The 21,661-nt window shown below is 44.5% G+C and overlaps 1 pseudogene; it reads right to left on the bottom strand.

Annotated features, from left to right (window-relative positions):
* LOC139388086 (voltage-dependent N-type calcium channel subunit alpha-1B-like) overlaps nucleotides 1-21,661 on the bottom strand; it is a 223,390-nt pseudogene that overhangs the window by 114,124 nt on the left and 87,605 nt on the right.

Raw genomic sequence — 21,661 nt, 5'->3', positions numbered from 1 at the left:
CTTTTCCACCCACAACAAAGGCCATACACTGGACCTGGTCTGTACCTCAGGCGTGGATCTGGCAAAACTGGATGGAATGTGTCAGGGCTGTCTGAGCACAAACCCATCACCTTCAACCTAGATATTCCTCTACCCACTTGACACAAAACTATAAACACAGCCCAGCTTACTGAATCTATCTCCAAACTGCCAGTTGGTGACGCTGTGGCTTAATAATACTCCATACTGGAATAAGTTGCTCCTTTGAAAACCTGTCTGGTGTCTTTCTCCAAATCTTCTCCCTGGTACACTGAGGACCTATGCTCTCCCAAAGCAACTGGACATTGTCTAGAAAACTGGGCTAACTGTACATTTTGAAGATGTATGAGCAACATCAGAAAGACAAAGACTATAAACAGGTCTTAAATGCAGATCAAACAACCTGTAACTCCCAACTGATCAGCAACGGCAGTGCTCATCCAATCTGTGAACAATTCTGCTACCTCAGCCTCCCCAGAAGAGTGCAATCAATACCTTTGTTTCTTCCAAAGCAAAATTGAAAACATCAATAACACCCTTTTGTCCTCTTCAGCCCCTGTAGTTGATATGCCTAGTCCTCCACTCCCTGAGCCAAGGTTCGCCACCTTCACCACAGTCACTGCAGCTGATGTAACCAAGCTGGTTTGGACAATGAGGCCCACCACTTGTTCATTTGACCCAATCACCACCTTCCTTGTCAAGACCTGCTTACCTGCTCTGGAGCCTTTCTTCACAGAAATCATCAACAAGTCCCTCACCACTGGATGTGTCCCTCCTCAGGTCAAACTCGCTGCAGTCACACCAGTACTCAAAAAGCCTTGATCTGACCATGACAATCTCCAGAACTACAGGCCTATCTCCAACCTGCCCTTCCTGAGTAAGCTCCTTGAATGTCCTGTGTCTATAAAACTCCAACACCATCTGGCCAACCTACTAGAGCACATCCAGTTGGGTTTCAGAACTAGACACAGCACAGAGACTGACCGGGTAAGGGTCACCAATTACCTCTTGAATGCAAACTCTGGAACTGCCAGCATCCTCATACTGCTGGACCTCAGTGCAGCATTTGACACGGTCATCCATGCCATTCTGCCTGACTGTATGAGAAGCTCCTGGGCCTGTCAGACACTGTCCTGGACTGGTTCTTGTCCTATCTCACTGATCGCTCCCAGATTGTAGCCCCCGGACCTAGTAGGTCAGACACAGTGGTGGTCCACCAGGAGTCCCTCAAGGCACAGACCTAGGGCCACTACTATTTTGTATCTACATTCTTCCACTGGGAAACATCTTGAGGAAACATGGACTGGTCTTTCACCTTTATGCTGACGAAACTCAGCTATATGTCTCCACTGCCACTGCCACTGCCAATGCCATCGCACTCCTGGTCAGTTGCCTGCAGGACATCAAAGTGTGGATGCAGCTGAGTTTCCTGCAGTTAAACAACATCAGCAGCTACAGCCTCAATATTGATGGTGTCAAGGTCCAGTGAGGTTCGCAACCTGGATGTGATACTTGATAGTTAGCTATCGTTTGAGGCCGACATCAAAAGTGTGACCAAAGTTTAATTGTTACATCTACAGAATTTGACCTTGCCTGCATCTGAGCGACTTATCTGAGCCTTTATCTCATCCCATTTGGATCAGTGGAGGCTCCTCAGAGGAGAAAGGGGGGGACGATCCTCCTCACTGAATTTCATAAAAGAGAGAGTCAATGTGCGGGGGCACCAGTTAGTTGAGGTAGTATGTACATGTAGATAAAGTTATTGAGGTGACTATGCATAGATGACAACAACAGAGAGTAGATCTGTGGATCTATTGGGGTGGTATGCAAATTGGAGTGGGTCTAGTGTTTCTGGGATAATGGTGTTGATGTGAGCCATGACCAGCCTTTCAAAGCACTTCATGGCTACAGACTTGAGTGTTACGGGTTGGTAGTCATTTAGGCAGGTTACCTTAGTGTTCTTGGGCACAGGCACTATGGTGGTCTGCTTAAAACATGTTGGTATTACAGACTCAGACAGGGAGAGAGGTTGGTCAGCAGCTTGCAGTACACGTCCTGGTAATCCGTCGGGACCTGCGGCCTTGTGAATGTTGACCTGTTTAAAGGTATTACTCACATGCGCTGCGAAGAGAGTGATCACAAAGTCTTCCGGAACAGCTGGTGCTCTCATGCATGTTTCAGTGTTATTTACCTCGAAGCAAGCATAGAAGTAGTTTAGCTCGTCTGGTAGGCTCGTGTCACTGGGAAGCTCTCGGCTGTGCTTCCCTTTGTAGTCTGTAATGGTTTGCAAGCCCTGCCATATCGGACGAGTGTCAGAGCCGGTGTAGGACGATTGGATCTTAGTCCTATATTGACGCTTGCCTGTTTGATGGTTCGGCGGACGGCATTGCGGTATTTCTTATAAGCTTCCGGGTTAGAGTCTCGCTCCTTGAAAGCGGCCGCTCTAGCCTTTAGCTCAGTGCGGATGCTGCCTGTAATCCATGGCTTCTGGTTGGGGTATGTACGTATGGTCACTTTGGGGAGGACATCATCAATGCACTTATTGATGAAGCCAATGACTGATGTGGCGTACTCCTCAATGCCATCGGAGGAATCCCGGAACATATTCCAGTCTGTTCTAGCAAAACAGTCCTGTAGCTTAGCATCTGCTTCATCTGACCACTTTTGTATTGATCTAGTCACTGGTGCTTCCTGCTTTAATTTTTGCTTGTAAGCAGGAATCAGGAGGATAGAATTATGGTCAGATTTGACAAATGGAGGGCAAGGGAGAGCTTTGTATGCATCTCTGTGTTTGGAGTACAGGTGGTCCAGAGTTTTCCTCTGGTTGCACATTTAACGTACTGATAGAAAATTGCTAAAACGGATTTAAGTTTCCCTGAATTAAAGTCCCCGGCTACTAGAAGTACCGCCTCTAGGTGAGCATTTTCTTGTTTGTTTATGGCGGAATACAGCTCAGTAAATGCTGTCTTAGTGCCAGGCTTTGAGTGTGGTGTTATGTGAACAGCTACAAAAAATACAGATGAAAACTCTAGGTAGATAGTGTGGTCTACAGCTTATCACGAGATACTCTACCTTAGGCGAGCAATAGCCTGAGACTTCCTTGTTATTTACAAAATTACATAGTCCGCCGCCCCTTGTCTTACCAGACACCGCTGTTCTATACTACTACTACTCAGCATGTAACCAGCCAGCTGTATGTTGATAGTGTCGTCGTTTAGCCACGACTCCGCGAAGCATAAGATGTTACAGTTTTTAATGTCCCGTTGATAGTTTAATCTTCCGCATAGCTCCAAAAATTGCACGTTTGCTAGCAGAATGGACGGAATTGGGGGTTTATTCGATTGCCTGCGAATTCTCAGAAGGCAGCCCGCCCTTTGGCCCCTTTTTCTCTGCCTCCTCTTCAAGCAAATCGCAGAGATCTGGGCCTGTTCCCGAGAAAGCAGTATATCCTTCACATCAGATTCTGCTAGTCCGTGGTGAGTAATCGCAGTCCTGATGTCTAGAAGTTATTTTCGGTCATAAGAGACGGTAGCGGTAACATTATGTACAAAATACGTTTAAAAAAAAGTTATAAACAAACAACACGTAAAACATCTGCCTTCCTCTCCGGCGCCATCTTTTTATGTCCAGAACTGTGCTGTACGTGTCCTCATCCGCACCTCCCCCAGCGAGCATATCACTCCAGTGCGGTTCAACCTCCACTGGCTCCCCATATGCTCACACATTGAGTTTAAAATCCTGGTTCACATCTACCAAGGTATCCACAACTCTGGACCAAAGTATCTGTCTGACCTCATCCTATCCTCTCCTTCCAGTTCTCTGCTGCCAATGACTGGAACGAACTACAAAAATCTCTGAAACTGGAAACACTTATCTCCCTCACTAGCTTTAAGCACCAGCTGTCAGAGCAGCTCACAGATTGCTGCACCTGTACATAGCCCATCTATAATTTATCCCAAAAAGCTACCTCTTCGCCTACTGTATTTATTTATTTTGCTCCTTTGCACCCCATTATCTCTATCTCTACTTTGCACATTCTTCCACTGCAAATCTACCATTCCAGTGTTTTACTTGCTATATTGTATTTACTTTTTTTGCCTTTACCTCCCTTATCTCACCTCATTTGCTCACATTGTATATAGACTTATGTTTCTACTGTATTATTGATTGTATGTTTGTTTATTCCATGTGTAACTCTGTTGTTGTATGTGTCGAACTACTTTGCTTTATCTTGGCCAGGTCGCAGTTGTAAATGAGAACTTGTTCTCAACTTGCCTACCTGGTTAAATAAAGGTGAAATTTAAAAATACATTTTTAAAAGGCCACAATATTGCTCCTTAACCTAAGAATAATTTTAAAAAGTAGAACGTTAACGAGATCAATCATTTTATTTTGGCACTTATCTTTTTAGATAAAAAAACTTGTTAAAGAGCATATCTTTATCTGAGCAATTGTATTAGTAGAAAATAATATAATTATGAGCATACAATATACAATACTCAGTATTTGTATTATTTATTGTATACAGTCTCTTTTTGCTCATCGTTAACAAGGGTTTCTGACGTGACTGCATAAATAGAGAGAGAAAGAGATGGGGAGAAAAAACTTCTGAATTCCAGAAAAGACTCAACAATAATGGGTAGGTCTCTCAAGCAGACAGGTTGACAGTTTATACGGAAATATATTCAACCCCCAACCCGTCCGTCCGCACCCCCCCAAACCCATCCTGGGCTTTTAAAATTCCACAGGGTTGCATTCTTGAAGTAGGAAAAGTGCTGTAGAAGCATAATGATGAGAGAGAGAGAGAGAGAGAGACACACAAACACAACACACACACACACAAACACACACACACCCACACACACAAACAGATGAGAGAAAGATGCTCTGGTCTTCCAGGGTGGGACACCATCACTCTGACCTGGCAGGGGGTGTGGCACAACGCAGTACTACTACACACAGGAGCCATGGCTGCATCACATCTGCATTCCAGCTGGAGGCGTGTGTGTGTGTGGTGGGTAGATGAGGGTGGTGGTGGTGGTGTGCGTATGTGATTCATATGGATAAGGCAATCATAATGAGCTTCCTCTGCTCCAGGTGACAGAGAGATAAGCCATGCAATGAGATGAAACCACTCTAAATGCTGAGACAGAAAGAGAGAGAGAGAGAGAGAGAGTTGAGGGGAGAGAGAGGAGAGAGAGAGAGGAGAGATTCTGGGCATGTGGTCAAGGCTATTAGGGTGACTAATGCTAGCTACAGGTTAGCGAGACAGGCTGATGTAGTCTTGTGCCTTGAGCAAGGTATTTAAACTGTCAGAATGTACATACCAACGTGTGCGTCAGGAATATGCAAGATACACAAGCAAGCAGTGGTCCTGGGTGGCTCAGTTAAGGCATAGTGTGGCTTGCAATGCCAGGATTATGGGTTCAACTCCTGCTGGGGCCATCTATACAAAAAATATATATTTTTATTTATCTGTTATTTTACCAGGTAAGTTGACTGAGAACACATTCTCATTTTCAGCAACGACCTGGGGAATAGTTACAGGGGAGAGGAGGGGGATGAATGAGCTAATTGTAAACTGGGGATTATTAGGGGACGGTTTGAGGGCCAGATTGGGAATTTAGCCAGGACACCGGGGTTAACAACCCTACTCTTACGATAGGTGCCATGGGATCTTTAATGACCTCAGAGAGTCAGGACACCCGTTTAACGTCCCATCCGAAAGACAGCACCCTACACAGGGCATGTCCCCAATCACTGCCCTGGGGCATTGGGATATTTTTTTGATGAGAGGAAAGAGTGCTCCTACTGGCCATCCAACACCACTTCCAGCAGCATCTCGTCTCTCATCCAGGGACTGACCAGGACCAACCCTGCTTAGCTTCAGAAGCAGTGGTATGCAGGGTGGTATGCTGCTGGCATAATATATGCATATACTACTGTATTTTGGATAAAAGCTTATGCTAAATGAAATATATTACTATTATATTAATCTGGAAACCCAAAACTAAAATAGTGCACAATTGCTTCAGATACTCAATTAGGATCTAGGGGGAAATGTATGAGAAAATATACTGGAACGAGGAGCGGAAGCTGTACGGCAGCTCCACCCCCTCCCTCCGCAAGTTTCTGGCAAGTCTATGGCCAAGTGTTATCTCCCCTTCTGATTTCCGAAAGGTGCGCACGCCTACTGAATCCTGATTCGTTAAAATAGACAATGATGAAAAGCGTTAGCACCGGAACAACTAGTTTCTTGCATCCCACAGTCTTTTGACAGATGTCACAGTACCATTCATTTTAGGTCGTCCACGAGAGATTGTTATAATATTAATCCTAGTTATCCTGATCACAATAAACCGTAATAACTTCCCCTGTCAGCTAGAGCAATGGACTAACAAGAACACGCTTTGATGAACCATTATCCATATGGGATAATATACACATTCTGCATTGACATGGATCACTATCAAGAAAACTGCTACCAGAACATCAAAGTCATTGTTTGAAATGTAAAAAATAATAGCACTATTATTTGGTGTCACGCATCATGCCATTACATAGTAATCCACTCCTACGCTCGGTTTACAGTGCATCCACTCACACGCCCGCACGCATACACACTGATCTGCAAAAAGGCCAGCGTGCCAGACACTTGGTAAAAGATTAAGACACCAGGACCAGCCTAGGCACTTGGAATCAATTCTGGAGCTCTTTTGAGAGTGCAGACACAGGGAGAACGAGGTACAAACTGTGGTGAACACCGGAGGAAACAAAAGGAGAAAGGACCTTGAGAGGATTCAGAAAAGGAAAGCCATTTTCTTTACGGTTGTAGATGACGTGAAGTGCACTACTCCCGTGGTAATCAACTTGGTTTTGTTCATGAGATGAACTCTGGAATGTTATTAGTGTAAAACAGGAAGAAACTACAATACTCTCAATCTCTCTCTCTCTCTCTATCACCCATATTTAACTCATCTACACACTCCCTGTCCTTGCCTCTCCCTCTGTCTTTCTTTCTCTCTTCCTCTTTTCCTCCCTGCGCACAGTGTAACCGTCTGTCTCGATAGAAGACACACACAGTCCCACACACACAGTCTCACACACAGTCTCACACACACACACAGTCTCTCACACACACACACACACACACACACACACACACACGCACACACACAGACAGTCAAACACACACAGTCTACTCCACTCCCATCGTGTTTTACTGCCGCTCCAATTAGCCACAACCAAAAAGGGATGATTCACTGACAACAGAAACAACGTGGCCCCTCTCTGTGGCCCCTCTCACTCTGCACCACCCGTTTGCCCCTCCTCTCTGTGATGGTTGTGACAGTACAGGATACCATTGCGATGGGGTCAAGGTGCGCCCAGACTACAGTGACTCAGATGGCTCTAATGAGGCGAGAGACAACAAAGACTACTGTGACCATGGAACTAGAACCACAAGGACTACCGTGTCCGTGAAACTAGGACCATAAAGAATACTGTAACCAAACAAAAATACACATTAAACCTTAAAGGGGTACAATGACCACAAGAGGACCACACAGGCAACCTACCACCATGTACATTTACTTTTTTGTTGTGGGTAGATCAGTTTTAATATTGCAGACAGATTGTAACTTCCATCAATGTAATTGTCTGCATCATTTCCAACCCCCCATATATTTTTGGGGTAAATATACAGTATCAGTCAAAAGTTTGGACACACCTACTCATTCCAGGGTTTTTCTTTATTCGCCTGGAATCTCTTCACCTGGAATACTATTCCAACAGTCTTGAAGGAGGCACACCTGTTAACTGAAATGCATTCCAGGTGACTACCTCATGAAGCTGGTTGATAAAATGCTAAGAGTGTGCAAAGCTGTCATCAAGGTAGAGGATGGCTACTTTGAAGAAAATTAAATATAAAATATATTGTGATTTGTTTAACACTTGTTTCTTTACTACATGATTCAACACGTGTTATTTCACTGCTATTCTAAGGTTGTGAACTCTGCAAACAATGTGTCCACTCCGACAATGAGAACAGGAAGGCTGGAATAATATAGAATGCATTAAAATAGGTGACCATAACCAAAGTAACAAACATTGTAGATTAGAAATCATAGGAATTAACGGTAAATGTACTACTGGTGATATATGTTACGGGGAATTGATCGACACTAACAATTAAATGCAAACAATTCACACGAAGAAGTTATGAAACACAGAATCTGCACAAATTGGCGGAAAGTGCATTCTGGAGTGAGAAGTGCATTGTGCATCTGGTTGCATGGTCAATCCGATGTTTGCATTGGCCATGCAGCATTTACGGTGATACGGCCTCAACAGACGTCAGGGCATTCATACTTCTTGCGCTTCGCGGAGCAGTGCAGATCTGTTGTCAAGGAAGTGAGTTTGTATTTATACAGGGTGTACCACCCCCGGCTACCGTCAACGAATCATGTCAATACGGAGATATACAGAGCCCTCTGCATTGTTACAAAACTTGGGAGGCGCATGACGATGTGGTACGGAACTCGAATTTGCCTCTGCATGCCTCTAGAGGCTCCACAATTGTGTCACACCCTCCATATGGAGCCTCCGACCACCTTTTCAAATCAAGCAAAAATTGGCTTTTAGTCTAGGCCTCTGCAATGGATTAGTTCACTGAGATGGCCACATATATATATTTGCTAAAACAATCTCCCCGGCGACCAACAGCCGAACGACCAAACAATCGACCAGTCTACTAATTGGGGCCCTAACCCCATTACATGTTGCCAATAAAGCTACACATGCCATTTACCACCAGCTCGGTGGCCTTGTAGTTAGAGTGTCCGTCCTGCGATTGGAAGGTTTGGGGTTTTATTCCCCTGGTCAAGTCCTACCAAAGACTCTAGAAATGGGACTTGATTCCTTTCTGCTTGGCACTCAGCATTAAGGAGATGGATTGTGGGTAAGGCCCTGCAATAGGCAAGCATCCTGTCCAGGGGATGTACATTTAGCTGCCTCATGCTACAGAAACAGGCGAGATGGGCTCCTGCACTATTCTGGCTTGAACAAGTCTACTTACTTTATGCCATTTACCAGAGGCTTTTATTCAAAGCTAGATCACACTACATTCAGACAAAGCTGCCATCAGTTCAAGGGAGATACAGTCCTCTGTACATCATGCGGTCGGCATGTGACCACTGTGCCAAGGAGGATTATGGGGGACATAAAGTAAAACATGACACAGCAGAGGTGATTAGAGATGGTTCTAGTTAGTCGGCAGTCGTTAGGTTGCCAGGAGAGAGAGAGAGAGAGAGAGAGAGCATATTAAAATCAACTGGCATGAAATGAAGATTGCCACATTATTAATGCTGGGACCACCCCCGCTCACTAGAACAGCAGCATCTAGCCTGACTGGGGATGCGTCCCAAATGGCAACCTTTTCCTTATATAGTGCACACTACTTTTAATCAGGGCCCATACAGCTCTCGTCAAAAGTGGTGCACTACATAGGGAATAGGGTGCCATTTGGGAAGCAGCCTGGGATCAGAGCAGCAGTCAGCAAGAAACAGAGAGAGAAATATACAGAGAGAAACACAATGAGTGACAGAGGGGTAGAGAAAGAGAATGATTTACTGAATGTTTAGCACTCAGCATTAAGGAGATGGATTGTGGGTAAGGCCCTACAATAGACAAGCATCCTGTCCAGGGGATGTACATTTAGCTGCCTCATGCTACAGAAACAGGCGAGATGGGCTCCTGCACTATTCTGGCTTGAACAAGTCTACTTACTTTATGCCATTTACCAGAGGCTTTTATTCAAAGCTAGATCACACTACATTCAGACAAAGCTGCCATCAGTTCAAGGGAGATAAAGTCCTCTGTACATCATGCGGTCGGCATGTGACCACTGTGCCAAGGAGGATTATGGGGGACATAAAGTAAAACATGACACAGCAGAGGTGATTAGAGATGGTTCTAGTTAGCCAGCAGTCGTTAGGTTGCCAGAAGAGAGGGAGTGAGAGATAGAGAGAGAGAGTGAGATAGAGAGATAGAGAGACAGAGAAAAATAAAAGAGAGCGAGTATTAAAATCAACTGGCATGAAATGAAGATTGCCACATTATTAATGCTGGGAACCACCCCCGCTCACTAGAACAGCAGCATCTAGCCTGACTGGGGATGCGTCCCAAATGGCAACCTTTTCCTTATATAGTGCACACTACTTTTAATCAGGGCCCATACGGCTCTGGTCAAAAGTAGTGCACTACATAGGAAATAGGGTGCCTCCAATCGTTAAGTTTGGTACAGCGCGTCGCCGCAACTCGTCAATATCAGATGATCATCAGCTGCTGTCAAACACACGTGGATTTGAAAAGACGATTATTTTCCTCAATAGCATGCAGCGAATCTCTCTCTCTCTCTCTCTCTCTCTCTCTCTCTCTCTCTCTCTCTCTCTCTCTCTCTCTCTCTCTCTCTCTCTCTCTCTCTCTCTCTCTCTCTCTCTCTCTCTCTCTCTCTCTCTCTCTCTCTCTCTCTCTCTCTCTCTCTCTCCCTGTGCGGCTAAGTCACTTCCTGATCATCCCCGCTCTGGGCTCGGGATAGCACAGAAACACTCCATTCCACAACATCAGCTGCCTGGGGCTGAGGAGAGGGAAGGGGGTAGGGGGTCGAGGGACAGAGTAGCGCTCATTGCACCATTAAGCAGAGCAGCGTTCCCGTGGAGAGGACAAACAGCCATAAATCGACAAGGTTAACGCTGGGTTACGAGAACAAGCAATGTACAGAATGGAGTGGGGTTTTTGCTCTTATTTCATTATGCCACTGTATTGTTCCTCCCCCTACATCCATACTAAGTACACACACACACACACACACACACACACACACACACACACACACACACACACACAGAGAGATACATCCAGCCTCCACACAATGCACTTGGTGTGATGTGCCATTATCACTGGGACTGACTCAGATGCTGGATGTGTGACCAAGACATAAGCAAGGTGTCAAAACCATATGTTAAGATGCCTGCTTTACAATTCTCATGTGATCCCAAATGCAAATTAGAAAAAGCATATCCCGAGGCCGCATTCGTTGTAGCCGGGGACTAACAAAGGACATTTTAGGAAAATTCTCCCAAAATTCCACAAACACATCTCTTGCCCTACTCACGAGAGAAATACTACATTGTTATTCTCCATTCTGAGGCGGATACAAAACCCTGTGCAACTGTGTCCTAGATTTCCTGACGAGCCGACCCCAGGTGGTGAGGGTTGGAAACAACACTGGGGCACCCCAGGGGTAAGTGCTAAGCCCCCTCCTGTACTCCCTGTTCACCCATGAATGTGTGGCCATGCACAACTCCAACTCAATCATCAAGTTTGCTGATGTCACGACAGTGCCCTGGCGGAGTGGTGTCAGGAAAATAACTTCTCTCTCAATGTCAACAAAACGAAGGAGCTGATTGTGGACTACATGAGACGGAAGAGGTAGCACGCCCCCATCCTCATCGATGGGGCCGCAGTGGATATGGTCAAAGGCTTCATGTTCCTCAGCATGCACATCACTGAGGACCTGATATGGTCTCACCACACCGACACCATGGTGAAGAAGGCACAACAGCACCTCTACAACCTCAGGCGGCTGAAATAATTCTGCATAAGACCCTCACATACCTCTACAGATGCACCATTGTGAGCATTCTGTAGGGCTGCATCCCCGCCTGGTATGGCAACTGCACCACCCTTAACCGCATGGCTCTCCAGAGGGTGGTGCGGTCAACGCAACACATCATCGGGGGCACGCTGCCTGTCTTCCAGGACATTTCCAGCACTCGGTGTCAAAGAAAGGCCAAGAAAATCCGTAAGGATCTCAGTCACCCAAGCCACCCAAGTCCCCCAACCCACATACAACCGGCTATCGTCTCGCAGATGGAGACAGTATAAGTGCATCAGTGCCAAAATAGAGAGACTAAAAAACAGCTTCTATTACCAGGCCATCAGACTGTTGAACAGCTTCTATCACCAGGCCATCAGACTGTTGAACAGCTTCTATCACCAGGCCATACAGGCCATCACAGCCATCACTAGCCGTCTACCAGGTGATGCACAATCACTCACTCATACCAAACATACACACACAAGCTAGGAAACAAACACCTCATACTCACAAACACACACACACTCACACAAACACATTCTCATATTCTAGCACACAGCCAACGCTGCTGTACCATGTCATTGAACCACTGAAGACATTAAATACTGTATTCCCGACATACTGTACCAGTCAAAAGTTCGGACACTACTCATTCAAGTTTTTTTTTTTATTTGTACTATTTTCTACATTGTAAAATAATAATGAAGACATCAAAACTCTGAAATAACACATATGGAATCATGTAGTAACCAAAAAAGTTTTAAACAAATCAAAATAGATTTTAGATCTTAGATTCTTCAAAGAAGCCAACCTTTCCCCTGATGACAGCATTGCACACCCTTGGCAGTCTCTCAACCAGCTTAACCAGGAATACCTTTCCAACAGTCTTGAAGGAGTTCCCACATATGCTGAGCACTTGTTGTCTGCTTTTCCTTCACTCTGCAGTCCAACTCATCCAAAACCATCTCAATTGGGTTGAGGTCAGGTGATTGTGGAGGCCAGGTCATCTGATACAGCACTCCATCACTCTCTTTTTTGGTCTAATAGCCCTTAAACAGCCTTGTATGTTTTGGGTGATTGTCTTGTTGAAAAACAAATGATACTCCCACTAAGCGCAAACCAGATGGGATGGCGTATTTCTGCAGAATGCTGTGGTAGCCATGCTGGTTAAGTGTGCCTTGAGTTCTAAATAAATCACAGACAGTGTCACAAGCAAAGCACCCCCACACCATCACACCTCCTCCTTCACGCTTCACGATGGGAACCACACATGCGGAGATCATCCGTTCACCTACTCTGCGTCTCACAAAGACACGACGGTTGGAACCAAAAATCTCAAATTTGGACTCGTCAGAACAAACAACAGATTTCCACCTCATGTTTCTTCCATTGCTCGTGTTTCTTGGCCCAAGCAAGCTCTTCTTATTGGTGTCCTTTAGTAGTGGTTTCTTTGCAGTAATTCGACCATGAAGGCCTGATTCACAGTCTCCTCTGAACAGTTGAGATGTTGAGATGTGTCTGTTATTTGAACTCCTTGAAGCATTTATTTGGGCTGCAATTTCTGAGGCTCTAATGAACTTGTCCTCTGCAGCAAAGGTAACTCCTGGTCTTCCTTTCCTGTGGCGGTCCTCATGAGAGCTGGTTTCATCATAGCGCTTGATGGTTTTTGCGACTGCATTTGAAGAAACTTTCAAAGTTCTTGACATTTTCCGCATTGACTAACATTCATGTCTTAAAGTAATGATGGACTGTCATTTCTCTTCGTTTATTTGAGCTGTTCTTGCAATAATATGGACTTAAAGTTAAATAAAGTTAGCACCTGTATACCACCCCTACCTTATCACAACACAACTGATTGGCTCAAACAGATTAAGGAAAGAAATTCCACAAATACATTTTTAACAAGGCCTTTCACTCATGAAGCTGGTTGAGAGAGAATGCCAAGAGTGTGCCAAGCAGTCATCAAGGCAAAGGGTGGCTACTTTGAAGAATCTCAAATCTCAAATATATTTTGATTAGTTTAAAACTTTTTTGGTTCCTACATGATTCCATACGTGTTATTTCATAGTTTTGATGTCTTCATTATTATTATACAAAGTAGAAAATAGTGAAAATAAAAAAAAACCCTTGAATGAGTAGATGTGTCCAAACTTTTGTCTGGTACTGTAGCTCATTCTAAAATGTATACTACTGTACTTTGTTTTTTAATGACACTTTATACACAAAACATATTTATTTATATACTGTATTCTTGGCTTAGCTCACTTTAATATATCTACTGCTGTACATATCATTCTTATATCTTGTGTAAATTAATCCGGTGTACATATGTATGGAAACAGGAAACACCTGGGCTCAATTTCGAGTCTCATAGAAAAAGGGTCTGAATACTTATGTAAATCAGGTATTTATGTTCGATATTTTTTATAAAATGTATAAATATTTCCAAAAAACAGTTTTCGCTTTGTCATTATGTGGTATTGCGTGTAGATTGATGAGGAAAGTGTTTTATTTAATCAATTTTAGAATAAGGCTGTAACGTAACAAAATATGGAAAAAGGGAAGGGGTCTGAATACTTTCTGAATGCCCTGTACATATGTATATATTGCATTATGATTACTGTTACAGCGCTATTTGGGTAGTTAATTGGATTCAACCCAACATTCTTACTTTCTTTTCTTTTTTTACATTATAAATATTTGTGTACTTGTTTGACATTTTACTGCATAAGCATTTCACTGCATCCGCTATAACATCTGCTAAACTGTGTACGAGGCCAATAAGAGACAGAGGGGAGAGTGAGCAATGGAAATTAAGACCAAAATAATTTTTCTTCCAAAAAAGGTCCAGTTGCCAGGATAACAAATACAAATTCCATCTACAGTAGACACCGTTGCCCTAGAGCACACAAAGAATGCACCACAGGTAACTTCCACAAAGCTGTGAACCATCTAAGAGACAAGGCAAGCTCGGGCCGTCTATGCCATCAAAAGGAACGTGAAACTCAACATCCCAATTAGGGAAACACTTCAATCAGTTTTAGAACCCATTGCCCTCTGCGGTTGTGAGGTCTCACCAACCAAGAATTCGCAAAATGGGACAAACGCCCAATTGAGACATGCAGAATTCTGCAAAAATATACAATGCAAACCCTCAAATAATGCATGCAGAATTAAGACTAAACCTGCTACCTCCAGAAAAGAGCTGTTCAATTCTACAACCACCTAGAAGGAAGTGATGCCCACACATTCCACCACAAAGCCCTCATCTACAGAGAGAAAAGTCCCCTCAGCCAGCTGGTTCTGGGGCATTGTTCACAAACACAAACAGAACCCCAGGACAGCAACACAATAAACCCAAACAAATTATGAAAGAGCAAAAAGAGAACTGTTTGACACTGGAAAGAAGCAACCAAAAAATAAACAGAGCAAGTTGGAACGTTATCTGGCCTTTAACAGAGAGTACACCGCACCGTGGCAGAACACCTGAGCACTGTGACTGACCCCAAATTATGAACATCCTTGACTAAGCATAGACTCGGTGAGCACAGCCTTGCTATTGAGAATGGTCGCCATAGGCAGACCTGGCTCTCAAGAGAAGACAAGTTATGCGCCGACTCCCTGACCTCCTGCCAAATGTATGACCATATTAGAGACACATCTCCCACAAATCACACAGACACACAAAGAATTTGAAAACATATCAAACATTAATAAACCCCATATCTGTTAGGAGAAATACTGCTGTGCCATCACAGCATAACGATGTGTAGCCCGTTGCCATGAGAAAAGGGCAACCAGTGCAGCACAAACAACATTGTAAATACCACCAATATTTATCTGTTTATTTATCTTCCCCAACTATTCGTAGTAGCCCCATTATTTGCACATTGATAAAAACACTGTGCATAGCTAATAATATAACACTTTCAATGTCTTCATCTTTTTCAAATATTTTATTGATGTTGTTGAATTTGATCCTTCTCCCTTTTGTTGATTGTTTATTTCATTTGCTTTCCATTTGCTTTGTTTCCCATGCCAATAAAGCCCCTTCGAATTAAACTGAATCGAGAGAGATAGAGAGAAATGGGAGAGAGCAAGGGGAGAGGGAGGAAAGAGATAGATAAAGGGGAGAGAGAGGGGGAATACAAGGAGGGAGAGAGAAAGAGGAGAGAAAGAAATTGAGAGGAGAGGAAGAGAGAGAGAGCTAGGAAGTGACAGGTGCACTAAAAGCCAGGTGAATCTGGTCCAGCTGCAGCGTTGATCCACACAGGTGGAGCTGCTTAGCATTATGAGAAAACAGGCAAACGGAGAGGTTTTATGAAGAGGAACAAGAGGAAGAGCATGGAGATGAAAAGCGAGGGAAAGGGGGAGGTATTGGTGCTGGAAGTTGTAGGGTGTTGCATATGCTGCTATCCTTGACACATTGTTGGCACCTCAGCGTACCTATAGACAAGGTGCCAGGATTTGGGGCGAAAAAGGAAAAAGCCAGAACGCAGCAGAGGGAAATCTAAACTGCCATCTGCTAGTCCTGGTTCTCCAACACGATCTGGTTTTTATTCAAACTGTCTAGGCAAGGGCTGCAATATTCCGATAACTCCCCCCAAAATGACCAGGTTCCCTGGTAATCAGAAGGGAATAAAAGGAAAACCTGAGCATTTTTTGGAAAGTTACCAGCATTTTGCAATCGCAGTCTAGACAAAACCACATTTAACTAATTCAGCTTTCCAACTCAAGACAGTGTGGAGCCAGGACCCAGGGTGTGTGTGTGTGTGTGTGTGTGTGTGTGTGTGTGTGTGTGTGTGTGTGTGTAACAATCTATGCACATACACACATAGTGGCACAGCAGACAGGTACACTCCCTCCAGATCCCCTGTGCTGTTTGCTACTCAGTCATGTAGAAACCAAACTGACAAAACAAACCCCTACAGTAGCTCTCTCCATTCATGCTTTCAATACACTGTCATGCTCCAGCTCACTGCATACCAGATAGAATACACAGAGATAGAAAGAAAGTGTGTGATGTGTCAGCTTTAAGTTAAGAAAAGGTGAAACAGTGTTGTGTGTGCACTGTAGGGTTGCACATTTCACAAAACCTTCCCCAAACTCACAGGATTCCCGGATTTCCTGCTTATTCCCCGTCTGATTCTAAGGAATCTTTTGACCAGGATTTTGGGGGGAATTTTAAGGAAGTTACTGGATTTTTGCTAACCTATTCATATTTGAGTTAAGAATACTGCAAGTGATATGTGGTTGGAGAAAGTGCAAAAGAGAGAGAGAGAAAGAGAGAGAGAACGAGAGAGAGAAGGAAGAAAGAAAGAAGTAGAGCGAGGGAAAGAAAGAGAGAGTGCTCACGTTGTAGAGGATGTCCACCCATCCCTCCATGGTGATGCACTGGAAGACGGTGAGCACGGCGAACAGAATGTTGTCAAAGTTGGTGATGCCGTAGTTGGGGCCGATCCAGTACTCTGTACACTCTGTACCGTTAGGACACATCCTGGATGGGGCCTCCGTGCCACAGGGGAACGCTGCCGCACGCTCACCTGGATGGGGGGAGATGAGATGGTAGAGGGAGGGGGAGGGAGAGAGAGAGTAGGTGGGGGGGAGGGGGGGAGGGATTGAGGGAGGAAGGGAGGGAGGGAGGGAGGGAGGGAGGGAGGGAGGGAGGGAGGGAGGGAGGGAGGGAGGGAGGGAGGGAGGGAGGGAGGGAGGGAGGGAGGGAGCATTTGACTGGGCAAATAGCCATCATCCGTAATTCCATGACCGTCACAGTCTTAGTAATTACATTTAAAACATACACACTGGAAAATTATATTAGCTTAAAATACAACATACACATACAGTGCCTAGTGAAGGTCTACACAGCCCTTGCACATTTTTCTATGTTAAAATATAATCCACACATCTATTAAATTAGATTAAATTCCTTACGGATGTTCACAATCTACTCCACATTTACAAACTGAAAGAAAGTGTTTTGAATATTTTTCAAATAAATAAAAAATACCAAATTAAGATGTCTTGATTGCATATGTCTTCCCACCCCAGAGTTAATAACTGGTGGAAGTACCTTTGGCAGCCATTACAGCTGTGAATCATATTGAATAAGATTCTACCAACTTTGCATAACTTTTAGGGCAACATATATTTATAGTTTTTGTCAAAAATTGCTCAAGCTCAGTAAATTTGGTTGAGAGGCATTGATGGACAGCAATTTTCAAACATCTTCAAGACACACCAGAATAGCTTTCCAAGAGGTGTTGAGTGTTCCTTAGTGGTCCAGCTTCATTCCTGAGACTGGACCACTCAGAAATTTGCTTGAAAATCAGACACAAGGTTTAAATATTTCTGTCCATCAATGACTCCCATCCAAATGTACTGAGCTTGGGCTATTTTTTACAAAAACAATGGATAAATGTTGCCCTAAGAGTTTGTAGAATCTTATTGAAAATGATACACAGCTGTAATGGCTGCCGAAGGTGCTTCTACCAAGTGTTAACTCTGGGGTGTGAAGACATACACAATCAAGACATCTTTTTTTATTTATTTTTTGTTAATTTGGAACATTTTCTATTATTTTTCTTTAACTTTGAAAATGTGGAGTAGGGTGTGTAGATCAGTATTTATTCCCTTCTGAGATGTCATTTTAAGGCAGCAAAATGTAAAGACTGTGCAAGGGGTGTATAGATATTCACTAGCGACTGTACACACATAACACACCGCAGTGCACTCAGCGCTGAATGCAACAGCACACCGGCTGAAGATTCACATGCTTGACACACACACACACACACACACACACACACACACACACACACACACACACACACACGCACGCACGCACGCACGCACACGCACACGCACACACACACCTCCAGCTGGGACACCCAGCTGTCATCACTATGCTCAACTCACCCTCCACGCCCTCCAACTGACGTGTGAAAGTGAATTAGTGGCATCATAAAGTATGCATACTGTAACTATCTACTATCAGATCCATTTTCAACTCTACACTCAACACACTGACTCCAGTGGGAGAACATCTACATTTCAGCTCCGTCCACGCCTTACCGAAACAGACATACTTATTCAACCTTGAGAGGTGATCGAACAACATCTGTCAATAAAAAAATCAGTCTATCAACATGTAAACAAGCCAGCGAGGCCTAAAACTTGGTACTCTGTGTGTGTGTGTTTGTCTGTGTAGTGTCTGTGCTGGTGTGTCTGTGTCTGTGTGTTTGTCTGTGCTGGTGTGTCTGTGCTGGTGTGTCTGTGTCTGTGTGTTTGTCTGTGCTGGTGTGTCTGTGTCTGTGTGTTTGTCTGTGCTGGTGTGTCTGTGTCTGTGTGTTTGTCTGTGCTGGTGTGTCTGTGTCTGTGTGTTTGTCTGTGTGTTTGTCTGTGCTGGTGTGTCTGTGTCTGTGTGTATGTACTATGTATGCGTAATCAATTCAAAACTCACCAGTGTCGACAGTGAAGCAAGTGGAGTGGAACTTGCCCATGTAGAACTCCACTCCGATGATGGCAAACATGAGTATGGCGAAGAAGAGCAGCATGCCTATCTGGAGCAGAGGCACCATGGCCTTCATGATAGACTTCAATACCACCTGAAGACCTGTAGAGAGAGATGGACCGGGGTAGAGAGAGAGGTCGATGGGGTGGAGGGGGAAGGAGAAAGGTAGAGGGGGGAGGGAGAGATGTGCAGGGGGTAGGGAGAGAGGTGGAAGGGGGAGGGAGAGAGTTGGAGGGGGTGGGGAGAGAGGTGGAGGGGGTAGGGAAAGAAGTGGAGGGGGTAGGGAAAGAAGTGGAGGGGGTAGGGAAAGAAGTGGAAGGGGGAGGGACAGAGTTGGAGGGGGAATGGAGAGAGGGGTCGCCATTGGTATTTGGTCCATGTAAGATACAATAAGATATGTTATTTGTTTAGTCCGTTTGTGTTTGTGTTTTGAAAAGCGAATGATCTGTATAAAAAATCTTGAATCTTTCATTCATGCTACAATAAAGTTATGGTGCACAATGAGCAACCTTTGACCTGTTGTTGATGTCAGTGACTTACTGGGGATGCCAGACACCAGTTTGAGAGGTCTGAGTACTCTCACCGCCCGCAGAGTCCTCAGGTCAAAGTCTGACCCCACCGTAGCCAGGATCCTGTTCAGGCACACACAAGACAACGGAAGGAGAGTCAGGTGAGTGCATTCAGAAGACGCATGTCTACTCAGGGCCATATTCAGAACCTAAGACACAGCCTATAGCATAATAAATACTGTTTGATTACATGTGCTATCGAATTTTAATCCGCCTGATTCCCCCTTTCTCTCTCTCTCAAGATATGTTCCCAGTGGAGCAGCGAGCAGCAGGTCATTGTGGGTGAACGTCAGCTTCAGAGCCACAGCTGGAAGGCTGCATCAGGCCGCATTAGAAGCAGAAGCACATGGAGGGGAGACAATTAAGTGCTGCACTAAAACCCACTGAAACCCACGCTCTGGGCTGGAGAGAGAGAGAGAGAAAGAGAGAGAGAGAGAGAGAGACAGACAGACAGACAGACAGACAGACAGACAGACAGACAGACAGACAGACAGACAGACAGACAGACAGACAGACAGACAGACAGACAGACAGACAGACAGACAGAGGGAATTGGAAGGACAGGAAGAGAAGGAGAGGCGGACAGAGAGGGAGATATATATGTGTTATTGTGAGGAGAGAGGGAGATATATATGTTATTGTGAGGAGAGAGGGAGTAGGAGGAGAGGATATAGGGCATGAATATAAATAACAACGTAATGAATTAAGCTAAATAGAGGGAGGATAGAGAGGATGAGGGATCGAGGAGAAGAGAGAGAGATGTAGAGTAGCTTTATGGGTTGAGAGATCATGCAGAGTGTTGGAGGGTAAAGGCATTATGCATCATTACATGTGACAGAGTTGTCTCAACACCCCCACTGTGCATCTACACACACGCACACACGGGCGCACACACACACACACACACACACAAAGACCTGTGTTCATATACTATTTAGGGTATTTTAATTACTTTCAAAGACATTTGGAATAAGTATTTAGACATTTTATTTTTGAAAACACAAGGAAATACCCTTGGAAAGTATTGGCAAACATTTTAAAATACTCATACTGTATTTGTAAATACTCAAATACAGATACAAATAAATACTCCTGCACTCCCATGCATTTGAAATACTTCAAGTAGTTGCTTTGACCCACATTTTTTGAAAATACTCAAAATACACAAAAAACAAGTATTTAATAGACATGTATTTGAACCCAGGTCTGACACACACGCGCGCAGACACATAGACAATCAATGTCCGCGTTAATCTAATATCAAATATTATCCTATCAAATACTGAATCAAACCTACAGCTACCAGAGCAAGTAGCTACAGCTCCCTCTGTTGATAAACGCAGAGGACTGCACTGCCAACGTGTCTGAGCACACCTTCCAGTCCAGGGCTAAGCTGTCAGAGTAACACACACACACACACACACACACACACACACACACACACACACACACACACACACACACACACTGACTGGGCACATGGGTGCATGTGTGAGTTATGAGCCCACAGGACCCAGACAATAGAGTCCACCGCACACTCTGCATCAGCACAGACACGTGGTGTGACTCACAGCGCCAGACACACACACAGCCACACACACACACACACACACACACACACACAGGGTACTCAGAGAGAGAAAGAGACAGACAGAGTGAAAGAGGAGAGAGATAGGGAGATAGAGAGGGGGAGAGAGAGAGCGAAAGAAAGTTGGAGAGAGAGAGCGCGGGAAAAGAGTGAGCGAGAGATAGAGACAGAGCGATCCCAGCGAGGCCTCACACAACTGTGTCAGTAACAGACAGGTCAAGTCACAATATAATGAGCACAGGCTAGGCAGGAGACGCCAGATATGTGCTCGACATGACTCCATTTTGACCATAAGACAAAACAAGACACTAGAAGTG

The sequence above is a fragment of the Oncorhynchus clarkii genome, chromosome 29 (genome assembly GCF_045791955.1).
Source record: "Oncorhynchus clarkii lewisi isolate Uvic-CL-2024 chromosome 29, UVic_Ocla_1.0, whole genome shotgun sequence".
Lineage (NCBI taxonomy): Eukaryota > Metazoa > Chordata > Actinopteri > Salmoniformes > Salmonidae > Oncorhynchus > Oncorhynchus clarkii.
Note: the sequence above shows the minus strand (reverse complement) of the source record. Positions and strands in the feature narration are given on the sequence as shown.